The sequence below is a fragment of the Pongo abelii genome, chromosome X, assembly GCF_028885655.2.
Source record: "Pongo abelii isolate AG06213 chromosome X, NHGRI_mPonAbe1-v2.0_pri, whole genome shotgun sequence".
Classification (NCBI taxonomy): Eukaryota; Metazoa; Chordata; class Mammalia; order Primates; family Hominidae; genus Pongo; species Pongo abelii.
The window spans coordinates 43,044,683-43,057,636 of NC_072008.2; the positions used below are offsets into that span (position 1 = coordinate 43,044,683).

Below are 12,954 nucleotides of genomic sequence, written 5' to 3' on the forward strand. Positions count from 1 at the left end.
TTAATACTCATTCAACCATGTGGTATCTGAAGTCATGCATCAGTACATCCAAGAATTATATACGGTACTTGGAGAATTATGTTATATACTGCATGGTATCAAAATCAAAATGCTATTTGGTTTTGCATCTACGTTTCTTGCCCAAACTCTTTGTCATACTGCAAACACAAGTTTCTGATATTCTACCAAATGGATCTCTCTTAGAAGCATACTCTGAACAAGGACTCCAATGCAAGTAGTTTACTTGGGAGGAGACTTGCAGAAAACACAGGTAGGGGAGTGGAGAAGTAAGACAGGGAAGGGAAAAGGCAAAGAATATCTTGTCAAAGCCGTTAACTACTGTGGGTACCTAGAGCTTAATCCTGGTGCTAAGCTCTGGGAGTCAGTGTAGGAGAGTTACCTTCATGGCCCCATCTCGACCCACAAGTGAGGGAACTAGAGTATGTTTATACATCAGTTGTTGTCATCTTTACATAAGGGCTGCTGGGAGAGGAGATGGGCATTAATTCCCTAGCACTGGCATCCCAAGTGTTGATTTTCTGGGTGGTCACTTGTTTCCAGATTTATGCAAGCACATTGCTTGAGAGCAGATGATAAATGAGCTAGGACATCAATGAGAATTTCTGATGTTACACAGTAAACATCAACTTTCTCTTCCTCCAAGGGGATAATCTTATTTTGAAATGTTAAATAAAAAAGAAAAATGTCATCAATGGGAATGTCTTCCAGGAGTTACACAGAAAGTAATGTCAAAGATAATCAGAAAATAGGCCTTGCAAAGATTGGTTGAAGTCTTTTAAGTAGAGAAGTATTCTTCCTAATCAGAAACACTGAAATGTCTTGCTTTTATGAAAATGAAAGAAGGCCGGGCACAGTGGCTCAGGCCTGTAATCCCAGCACTTTGGGAGGCCAAGGTGGGCAGATCACTTGAGGTTAGGAGCTCAAGACCAGCCTGGCCAACGTGGTGAAACCCCGTCTCTACTAAAAATACAAAAATTAGCCAGGCGTGGTGGGTGCTTGTAGTCCCAGCTACTTGAGAGGCTGAAGCAGGAGAATTGCTTGAACCCAGGAGGTGGAGGTTGCAGTGAGCCGAGATGGCACCAATGCACTCTAGCCTGGGCGACAGAGTGAGATTCCGTTTCAGAAAAAAAAAAAAAAAGAGAAAACAAAAGGGTGTTCATCCTTTTGCTCTTGATCCTGCTTGGTTATAGAAGGAGCTATTGATAAAATAGAAGATGCTCTTATCAACTATTTTTCTCCGTAAACATCATAAACATCTACATAAACATCCTGTTGGTAAGCTCCGGGAGTCAGCGTAGGAGAGTTACCTTCATGGCCCGGTCTCGACCCACAAATGAGGGAACTAGAGTATATTTATACATCAGTTGTTGCCATCTTCACATAAGGGCTGCTGGGAGAGGAGATGGGCATTAATTAAAGTATTACTTTGGCTAAGAAGGAAATCCTAAAAGCCATGCCATACAAACTCCTTATTGCCTAGCTGAGAAGGCCGAGGACCAGAGATGTATGGTGACTTGCCCAGGGTCACACAGGTGGTTACTGGCACAGCAGCCTTCAAGTCAAGGTCCTCAGGGACTGCCATGGCAGTGCACTTTTCTATTACCTCCACACCCCCTCAAGAAGTGGTGGGAACCAAGGGTCCTAGCACTTGTCTCATATTCAAATCAAATACCTACACTAGTTTAGATAAAATCCCCTTCTCATCTCTGCCTCCTTCACCTGCACTATTCATCAGTAGTACTGGCACAACTGAAGTAGCAAAACCACCCCTTTCAGAAGAATTAAAAACCTGAACCTCGTTCTCTGAATAGCAAGTTAAAATGAAGTGTAATAGCAAGTTAAAATAGCCAATTCAACTTGAGCAAGTTCAGCTTAAGGCACAAGTGGAAAAGTTTTTTAGGCAAAGGATCTATAGGTCAGCTGACTGAGTTTTCTAGTTCTGGCTGAGCCATAGTCAAATTAGGAAAACAATTATGTGATCCAGGGCAGCAAAAATCAATTTTACCAGCAACACTGAGATTCCTTGAGGCAGCCCTTTAAAGATGACATTAGAGACAGGATTATTTCCCATGTGTACAAATATGGCTGGGAAGAATAACACACACACGGAGATATAAGCTGATGTGTGATTCATTCTATTCTGAAAACAAATTTTCCTGTTATTATATATCTGTATTTTTTAGAAAGAGCATTATAAAAACAGCAAGAGAGTGTAATCGAAAAAGAAATGAAACGCCGCAAGTCTTTTTATGATGTTTCACACACAAAAAGAAAAATAACTCAGAGAATCGTCAGATTTCTTAGAAGATGCAGTAAACATATTGTTAGCATCCCCATGACTCACTAACAAGATGTTGTCTGCAGGGAGGTGGGGCCGGAAAGCTGTCGCCAAATTCCAGTCAGTGATTTATAGTATTTGTGACTACCACATGCAAAGAGTGTCAGCTGGCAATTTATTCTGGCTGATGTAATTCGACAGAGTTTTCGTCTTTTCTGACAACCAGTCCGGTAAGTAAGGTTAACACATTTCACCTCTAATAATCAGAGGTAAACCTAGCAGTGGAGTTTTGTTCTGTCTTATTCATGCCTATGTGTTGGTTGTGTTTAAACAGATCCAGCAAAGCAGTTCATGGCAGCCATTCAGACATTCAGACACTGTGACAGAAAGGAGGGAGTCAAAGGGAGTAGAACAGTGGTTGTCAAACTTCAAGGTACATCACAATCCTCTGGAGGACGTGTTAAAACACAGATGGCTGGCTTCGCCCCCAGAGTGGCTGACTCAGTAGGTCTGAAGTAGGCCTGAGAATTTTCATTTCTAATGAGTTCTCAGGTGATGTTGCTGTTGCTGGTGGTCCCAGGGCCACATTGAGAACCACTGGAGTGAAACCTGGTCCTGTCCCATCTGGCAGGTGACACAGACAAATGGAGGTCCACAGCTGGAGCCAATACTCTTTACTCTCTGGAAAGTTGAGTGAGTGCAGAAGTATGAGAGAGAGGAATTCATTCTGCCATAGGTACCAGCAAGGATATAGATATAGATATAGATATAGATATAGATATAGATATAGATATAGATATAGATATAGATACAGATATATAGTGACTTTTGAACTAGGCACTGAGGTGGAGAAAAATTTCTCCATGGGGAGAAGAGCCAGGGAAGGGGACTTCAGGCAGAGGATGGGTAAACGCAAATGGTCTTTGGGATTGACCCTAATATGCTGGAGTAATAGAATGGCTACTCCTTTTATAACTATCTACATGAAAGGGCCCATAAGTCTGTTTAATCAAACATTCGCATTAACTACCTGAGGTAATTGCACATGTAGAAAAAACAATAAAAGAAGTTGACAGGGAGGGCTTCCTGGCATTCACTCCAACTGATTCTCCGCTGTTGTCTGCATTTTCTCAATGCAAACGAGAGTTGCATGAATATTTTTCTTCAAAGGCAGAATAAATTTCTCTTAGCTGAGAGGGCTTGATTATGCAGGGAAGCTTGGTGTCCTCTTTTAAAATGATCAGAGTCCAGCAGTGGCTTATAGGCAGCTTCAATGGTGCCAAACAAGCAACAAACATGTGTAGGTTGGATCCATGTCCAAGCTGAATTACCTTAAGCAACAGTCATAACCTCCCTGAACCTTAGTTTACTCATCTATAAAATGGAATAATAATATCTTGCCCCTAACATATGTTACCTGGGACAAAATAAGAAAGGCAGTCCTGAACTGTAAAGTGCTAAGACAGTGATTATCAGAATGTGCTCTTGGATGGCTTTCAGCCTTTGATGTTCAAAGATTTAGAAAATCTGTTTGAGTGATAGTTATGATTATAATTGCAGACTTTACCATAGAAGACTATAAAAAAGAACCTGGAATAAACGGCTTGCTGTAAATTTGTTCATTTGAAGACAAAAATATTCATATATGTGGTTTAATTTAATATATAGAGACTGTTTATTTCCCCCCACTCTTTGCCCTCCCCTCTCCGTGCAGCAGAATCTGAATTTATGCCTGTGTGTATTGCTATCCAGAAAAAATGGTTGCATGTTCAAGTCTTCTTTGCATCTAGGTGTGACCATGACACTAAGTTCTGGCCAGAAAATGTCTCATCTGGATCTTTTGAAAATTGTTTCTACAGGGAGCTAACTTAGCCAGGAAAGATGCTCTTTTGTCATCCTTACATTTGCCTGATGCTCACCAGGAGTGTGGATATAATGGCTGGAGCTCCAGCAGCCTTCTTGGATCATCATACAATATAAAACATGGGAGCCACAAGCTAGGATGACAGAAAAGAATGAAGAGCCTTTGACCCTTATGACAGGCAACTCTCTTTTGCCTAGCTCCAGACTTCTTTTTTTTTTTTTTTTTTGAGACAGAGTCTCCCTCTGTTGCCCAGGCTGGAGTGCAGTGGCACGATCTTTGCTCACTGCAAGGTCCACCTCCCAGGTTCCAGCCATTCTCCTGCTTCAGCCTCCCGAGTAGCTGGGACTACAGGCCCACCACTGCGCCTGGCTAATTTTTTGTATTTTTAGTAGAGATGGGGTTTCACTGTGTTAGCCAGGATGGTCTCGATCTCCTGACCTCATGATCTGCCTGCCTCGGCCTCCCAAAGTGCTGGGATTACAGGTGTGAGCCACCCTGCCCGGCCTCCAGACTTCTTTTAAGTGAAAAAAACAACAAAAACAAAAAACAAAAAACAGCTTTTATCTGACATATTCAACCATTATTATTTTCCTATATTTGTGGCTGAACTTTATCTTATTCAATACACATGACTTAAATTACCTGTTGCTAATGGTTGCAGGACTTCATTATTGCTGCACTGTTACATCGCTACATGTGTGACAGTTGGTCTCCTCTGATGCTATTGGCGTCTCAATTCATATTCTCCAGATGCATTAAAAAACATTCGTGATCCAAGAACTGTTCCATCTAGGTGCTGAGGGTCAGGCTTAACTTGACTCCCTTCCTAGTATCTTACCTGTCAGTAGACTTTGATGGTACGTATTCATAATATATCCTGATACCGAATTCAAGGCCTTTTTTTTTTTATTTTGATATGGAGTTTCGCTCTTATTGCCCAGGCTGGAGTGGAATGGTGCGATCTCAGCTCACTGCAGTCTCCACCTCCCGGGTTCAAGTGATTCTCCTGCCTGAGCCTCCCGAGTAGCTGGGATTACAGGCATGTGCCACCACGTCAGGCTAATTTTGTATTTTTAGTAGAGATGGGTTTTCTCCATGTTGGTCAGGCTGGTCTCAAACTTCCGACCTTAGGTGACCCGCCCGCCTTGGCCTCCCAAAGTGCTGGAATTACAGGCATGAGCCACCGCGCCCAGCTGGCCTTTTTATTTTTTATTTTTTGAGACGGACTCTCTCTCTGTTGCCCAGGCTGGAGTGCAGTGGCACGATCTCAGCTCACTGCAACCTCCGCCTCTTGGGTTCAAGCAATTTTCCTGCGTCAGCCTCTCGAGTAGGTGGGACTATAGCTGCCTGCCACCACACCTGGCTAGTTTTTGTGTTTTTGGTAGAGACGGGGTTTTCACCATGTTGGCCAGGCTAGTCTCAAACTCCTGACCTCAACTGATCTGTCTGTCTCGGCCTCCCAAAGTGCTGGGATTACAAGCATGAGCCATCATGCCCGACATCAAGACCTTTTTCTTTCCTTCCTTCTTGTGTCCTAAAGATTTCTTGAGAGACCCTGTGCCCTGATGTTTCCACCTTCTTCCCTTCAAATGCTGTTTGAAGAGAAGATGCTGATGTATTCCTAATTATGTTAATACTGCTCAATGTGATCATTTTCCCTAGGGGGTTGTCATTGTAATAGGCAGTCTATTCATACTCAATGTAACATTGGGGTGGCGGTATTTTAGGCATCTGATAGTGGTTGTGGGATATATTCTTTTGGACAGTGTAATTTTCCTGGCACCCATGAGATCTCATCTCGTAGATGGTTCCCTGAAGGTAAGGCTGCCCATATTTGTCCAAGAATGTTTCATTCAACAGCCAATCTCAGTGGCTCTAATGGCCCAATTTTCCCAGACTCCAATTAGCACTAGATGAAAAGTACTTCATATGTGGGGATCATATTTCTGATGTCCTTTGTTTCTCCCTAGCTCCTGATACACACAGTAGGGACTTGATAAATGCTCTCATTAGTGAATATCAGAGATCAATACAGGTGCATCCATCAGGCAGTGATTGTTTGGGGTTGTTACAGCAGATGACTGCCTTAGCCCTAATAGAAAATCCTCCTGCAGTGGATGGACACTACTTTTCAAGGAGATCAGCCCCTATCTCAATGGAAAATGCTTTCTTTAGATAATTGTGCTCAAAATGGTATATTTTATCTGGCTTTTTGAGAAATATGCACTTAAAAGGAACAAAACAGAATATTGCTTCATGGCTCAGGCAATATATCTCTGTCTCTGTTGTTTGTTTAAGTCTTATTGGGATCAGTCGTGCTGTGAATTATTCCATTTCCCATTTCTCCCTGCCGTTATACTTCCAAGTGTTTCAGAAATAAAGCCAATTTTTTTTTCATTTTACTTTTTTATGGGAAAGTGAAAGTATTGAGTATGACAAGGCCTGCCATCAACTAATGAGAAATGGCTCCTGGGGCACTTATGACTATTATTAAGATGATGTTTTCCCTTCTGAGTATGAGCAAGAAACTGAGATGCATGGACTGTAAACCAAAACAATGAAGGAACATAGAGAATACAGTAGCCACAAAAATTGAGTTTATAAATTTAGGCTTGGGTTGCTAACATTTTCAAAGGCATCTTGAAAAATTTCCTTTAAAGAAAAACAGAGAAAAGCAAAGAGACATGAGGGAAGTGAGACTCAGTATATCATGAGGTTTATTACTTTTCAGTAGGCTTCTTGCATTAGTGACACAATCTTTCCACAAAGAAAAAAATTTCCTCTTATTGTTTATCAAGGAACCTGTAGAAAAGTCATTTCCAGATTAGTTTCCAATGACAAGATGAAAATCATTAGCATGATATGCACGCATAAGTAATGCATTGCTGCAAAATGAGACTGGATATCACACTGCGGACATGGGGTGATGTATTAGAAAGCCACTGTAAAGTATTGAACAGTTAAAAGCACCATTTTCCTTGTTCTTTTTTTGACAACATAATGAAAAGTTTCAAAGCACTGTTATCTTTCAGATTATAGTACCAGTTTATTTTTATAATTTCTTTTCTCAATAGATCTTTAGGTATATGCCAAAAGTTACAGGGATGAGAATGGGTATGAACATAAAAACTCAAAATCAAAACTGTCACAACTAATGCTTGGAATCTTGAAAGTTAGAGCAGATCCTGAGTTATGAATTGCAATTTTGTGTGGAAACAATCTATCAGCAACTGAATGCTGAGTAGCAACTGCTCTCCAGAAAATAGCTTGCCTCCTTTGGTATAGCTATACTTAAAGGATGAAAGGTCATCCAAAATTGTAGAGGCATGGAAGCAGGAATATATGGTCAGGCTTTATTGCAGATGCTGACATCATATCTGGTCCTGTCATTTTTACCTACATTTCCATTTAGAAGGAATTCAACATTTATCTAGGCCAGTGTTTCTCAAACTTTGATATGCTTATGAATCATTTGGAGATCTTGTTAAAATGTAGATTCTGACTCAGCAGGTCTGGAGTGGGTGCTGAGATTCTGCAGGTCTAACAAGCTCCCAGGTAAGGCCTCTCCTGCTGGTCTGTGGAGGACATTTTGAGTAGTAGCAAGGTATAAGATCAGTTTTGGTATTTTTGCCTATAGTTTTTAGATACCCTAGTTTTTGTAATTAATTATGTCACAGGTAAGTTGTTAGCAATACTAGTTAAATAACCAAGATTTCCTGCCAGTCTATTTCTATGATAGCTGCATCTATGGTACACTTCTATGTGTATTTCTATGCCTATTTTATCTATACCTTTCAATGGAAATAATTCAAGGTTATCCCCTTAATAATGTTACTCTCCTTGACATCTAGCTTCTGATATGATATTCTTAGTGAAAGAAAAAAAAAAGGTAGATTCCTGCCAGACAGTTACACATAGGTCTGGTTATACCTCTTGGAATGTATTACACATGTGAATGTCATCTTCCGTAAGTGTAGAAAATATTGGGAATTGCTAATCTAGTTCAGTATTTCAACTGAAGCTTTTATTTCCTTTATAACGTGCCCGTTGCTTAATCTTGGCTTGACAGTCCCAGTGATGGGCAACTCCACATTCTAAGTCACCATATTACATCTTTGAAGAGCTCTAAGGATTAGAAATCCTTCTTTATATTGAACAATCATTTTATTGTCTTGTAGCCTGTATCTATTGTTGTAATCCTATTATTTAAAATGGAAAGGAGAAAATCTACATTTCTTTATGAGAGGTTATCAATTATCAGCCATCAAACCTGCCCTAGGTTTCTTGTCTCCAAGTTGGAGACACTTCAGGTACTTCAACTCCATTATAAATGCATGATGTGAATACTCAGAGTGGGCATATGGGATAAAATATGCTTTTTTTTTCTGCTCCATATCCCCCATTTCCAGATGTTCCTGTGTCTCCTCTCAAACATACTTTCAGGAAAGGCTGTGAAAAGGTTTTCTCCCAGCTTAGTTTCTCAGCCATCTATTTCCCTTCCCTGAGTAGCACATTAATCCTACGTGTCTGTGTGTGTATTTCTTTTGAACATAAATGCGTATTAGTGCACAAAACGTTTTTTAGGGGGTGACATTTACAGTGCATTTAATTGATTAAATGTGCTTTAATTCATTTAAACAGTCCTTATAAAAGACATGTGGACTATTTTCAATATTTTACTCTTAGAAACATTCTGCATGAATACTTGGAATTGCTTAGTCAATTGCTATATTCATTTTTAATTTTGACAGATACTGACAAATTGCCTTATGTAGAGTTCTAACAAACTTAACTCCTAACGACACTGAATGAGAGTGTCTGTTTTCCACAAGCTTACTACCACAGTTTGTTATAAAGGTTTTAGTTTTTGTCAAACTGGAGGATAAAAAAATGTCTATGTTGTAGTGGCCAAAAGAAACCTTCCCCTTCACTCTCTGAATGTTCACTGAAAATCAACTGACAAAAGGAAGATTAATAGGAGAAAAGACTTACAAAATGTATTAACATGCACACATGTACACGAGAAACATAAAATATGAAAGCTCAAAGAAAGGGCCAGATGGTTGTCTCTATTATACCATCTTGAAGTTACAGAAGAATAGGGGATTGGAGCATGGGGAGACAAGTTAAGGGAGGGAGAGAGAAAGAAAGGCAAGGAGTAAAGGCAGCCTTGTTATGTAGATGAAGACTCACAGGTAGCAGCTCTCAGAAAAAATAAGTGGCAGCCTGTGGTTGAGTTAATCATTACCAGATCTGGATAAAGGGGAGGACCTCAGAAAAAGTCTGGCTGTTTATTTCACTAATGTAGATTTTTCTCTACAGATGCAAATCTACTCCACAAAAGAAAGCTTTTCAGGGCTATTCCTGTCTGCAGGCCCTCTGAATAGCCATCCCAAAATATGTCAAAAAAGTATATTTTGGGGTAAAATATTTTTGGTTTTTATTAGTCCCCCATTTAAAGCTTTATTTTTAGAAAGTTTCACATATTAAAGCCCAAGTGAGTAGCTTTAGAGAGATTCAGATAAGAGATGTGAGATTGGCAATATGGGAAGGACAACGCAGATTGGAACAAGTTGCCCATATCTTCTCAAATCAGTCTTAGTCCTGCGAATAGGTCAGTTCTGTTAAATAGCTGTGTCTCATTTCAGAAGGTGATATTGCAGATGAACTCTCAAAGGGAGGCCTCTATTTATAATGCAGACAAACAGATCTTCAATAAGAGGTATTTCTGTGGAAACAGAAGAAAAACAAAGACTGATGTCTAGAGTAGTCTATAAACTAGTTTTTTCTAGAGTTTCTGAAAGATCCTCAGTAGAAGTGGGCAAGTCGTAGCAATATGACAGATTTTCCCGGATAGTACTTCAAATCAAGTGTTGCCGTGAACTTTGGAGTAGTTGATGCATCAGTGGGAATTAAATCTGTTTCTATGTAGGTTGCTGCGGTGATCTCTCCCTAAGTTTATATAAACTTGTCTAGCTTCAGTTTATAGGATTTAAAGAAAAGAACAATTTTAATTTCTAGTGATTTTAAGTCAGAAAAGTGGGAGGAAATTTGGAAACATTAGTCTGGAGATTCATAGCCAGATACTAGAGGGAAATAAAATTTAGGATTTAGTCCAGATTACAGATAAATAATAATTATGGTGGAGAACATATACCAAGGCATATCAGAATTATAAGACTCTCATATAATTTTGGAACACATTATATTAATAACACATTTATACAAATATATCTCAAGGAAAGTTAAGCATAATTTCTTATTTGACAATGCTTCCTACATAATTTACCATATCAAATAAGCCTGTTTATTATTCAAAAAGTAAACCAAAGTATTTTATTATTTCTTATTAATACTATATGAAAATCTTATTCAAAAAGAAAAACCAAATTCTAGTTGTGTATTAGTGTATTTTTGATATTACGGCTCAATATAAAAACACTTAAAATATACATATTTAATTTTACTCAGTTTAACTACACAAGTTTTTCCCCAATTTTTGATATTCATTTAATTTTATCTATATCTTTTTTCTTCATTTTGAAACTACCTTTAAACGACCTATAAAATAGATAGAATTATTTTTTTCTCAACAAGCAGAAATCCTCATGCCTTTATAACTTTTCTTACCAAAAACATAACTTGCTTTTCTTGTACACTTTACGTAAAGAGTTATTTCTCTTATTTTAATAGCTTTAATCACATATATCAATTTGGATTTTAGCCATATAAAAATAATATGTCAAAGGATATAAGCCTAAACTTATATTTAATCATCAATGTTTCTGTATGTTAACTTACTTAGAAGTGATTATCTATTACTTAGTTACATATTAAGTAATTACTAATGATTATCTATTACTTAGTTACACATTAAGTAATTACATGTTAATAACATTGACTTGAAGATCTTAAATTACTGAACAAAATTTTCAAATGATGACAGTTACCCTTCCTAGTGTCTCCCCCAGTTGTGCTGGGTCCTGAATACCCACGTGGCACCTAGGATAGCTATGAAGGGCAGGGCCTATCTGGATCTTGAATTTGCATACCAGGTGTAATGCTCAGGAGAGGGAACAGAGATGTGAAGAGGATGTGTTGAAGATCTGACCCCTCCTAGCATGGCCAGGAGGCACATCTGGGCCAGAGAGGATGGGACTATATTGAGCTTAGCTCTGCCCTGTAGCTGTTGGTCCAGGCACTGAGGACATGCATATGTCCTCAGGCCTTACCATGGCCATCTGTCTAGACCTCAGAATCTAGAGGCTCAAAACCAAAGATATAAGCTCACAGTAAGATGTGTACCAGGCTTTGTGGGAGCACAGCAGCCAGCCCTTATAGCTTTAGCTTATAGACAAAGTAAGTAAGTATCAAAAACACTACAGAATGAGCAGTTTTATGACTTTAAAAAATGTAGTAGAGACAGCATAAGCTGTCCAACAGTAGACACAGGTAAAAATGTCTGAATTATATTTGATACTGACAATTATGAAGACATTCTTATTTTGTCAACAATTTTAAAACTAGCTTTATTTACCAAAGATTATCTCAGATTACATAGAAATACCACATACACATAACACACATAGACATATAGACATACAGACACAGCCAGAAGCATATCTTGTAGTGTTCATTAAGATTCTTTAGTTGCCAGCTTCTTTCTCCCATTCAGGTAATCAATCTTTCAATTACTTGTTTCTTGCCCTAAGCAATTGTTAACTTGGAAACCCTAAATTTGCCCTTCTAAAGGGATGATTTTTGGGTAAAACAAGGTAGAAAATTTACATATCAAAGACATTGAACTTAGATCTAAACATTATTATTTGCCAAGACAAAGAAGGGTATAGTTAAAGGCCCAGTTACGGCAAGATAGCTAGGAAAAGTACCTTAAACAAAGGTAAGGTTTATTATGTAAAGTTTAAGTCAATGCCTTTCTCACAGTAAAAGCTTCTAGTGGTTGAGCTACAGAGAGGGCGATGCTCTTGCACGTGAAAATTTTTTTATATATGTAAATTTGTTTGACAAACAGCTTAAAAATAGCCACCCAGATGTCAGAAGGTTGTGCTTTGAAGATCAATTTAGTTGGATAGGTGGATTTTTAATTTAGTTTCTGTTTCTTAACGGTATTACTGAATTCAGGGCAGAGCCCATTAATAAATAAAACTGAAACCACCACAACTTTAGATCTCCATGAGGAAGACAGGTGACATACAAAAGGTTCAGTGGCACTTTGGCTGTGTTCCTCAAGGAGTTTCAGAGCCTCCAGAAGTCTCTTTTAGATTCCTTTATGTGATAACCAGAACTCTTATGTGTCCTTTCAGTAATTTTTCATCCATTGACTACCAAATGGAAGAAATAGAGACTTGAAGGGGGAACATATCAATGACTAAAGGAAAGTGGACAAAAGATCAAAGTTGGCAAAAGAAGGAGCCAAGGCAAATAAAAGGATGGAGTCCTGGAGAAGCCAGTTTGGAAAGCTTCCTAAAAAGGCCGGTGAAATTTTACATTTTTTGTTTGTTTTGAGCAACAATTATGCCAACAAGAAAGGAAGCAAACAGAGGGACTGAACACACAATTAAAAAGAGGTTTCAGGCCAGGTGCAGTAGCTCACGCCTATAATTCCAGCAGTTTGGGAGGCCAAGGTGGGCTGATCATTTGAGGTCAGGAGTTCGAGACCAGCCTGGCCAACATGGTGAAACCCCGTCTCTACTATAAATACAAAAATTAGCCGGGTGTGGTGTTGCACACATGTAATCCCAGCTACTCGGGAGGGTGAGGCGTGAGAATC

At 39.0% G+C, this 12,954-nt stretch overlaps 1 long non-coding RNA gene across 1 annotated transcript in view; it reads left to right on the forward strand.

Annotated features, from left to right (window-relative positions):
* The window catches only part of LOC129052913 (uncharacterized), a 29,852-nt gene extending 17,139 nt beyond the window's left edge, over positions 1–12,713 (forward strand). Inside the window, exon 3 of the long non-coding RNA XR_008518052.1 lies at positions 12,488–12,713. This is a non-coding gene — a long non-coding RNA (uncharacterized LOC129052913). The remainder of the gene's footprint in view (positions 1–12,487) is intronic.
* The last annotated feature ends 241 nt before the right edge of the window (positions 12,714–12,954 follow it).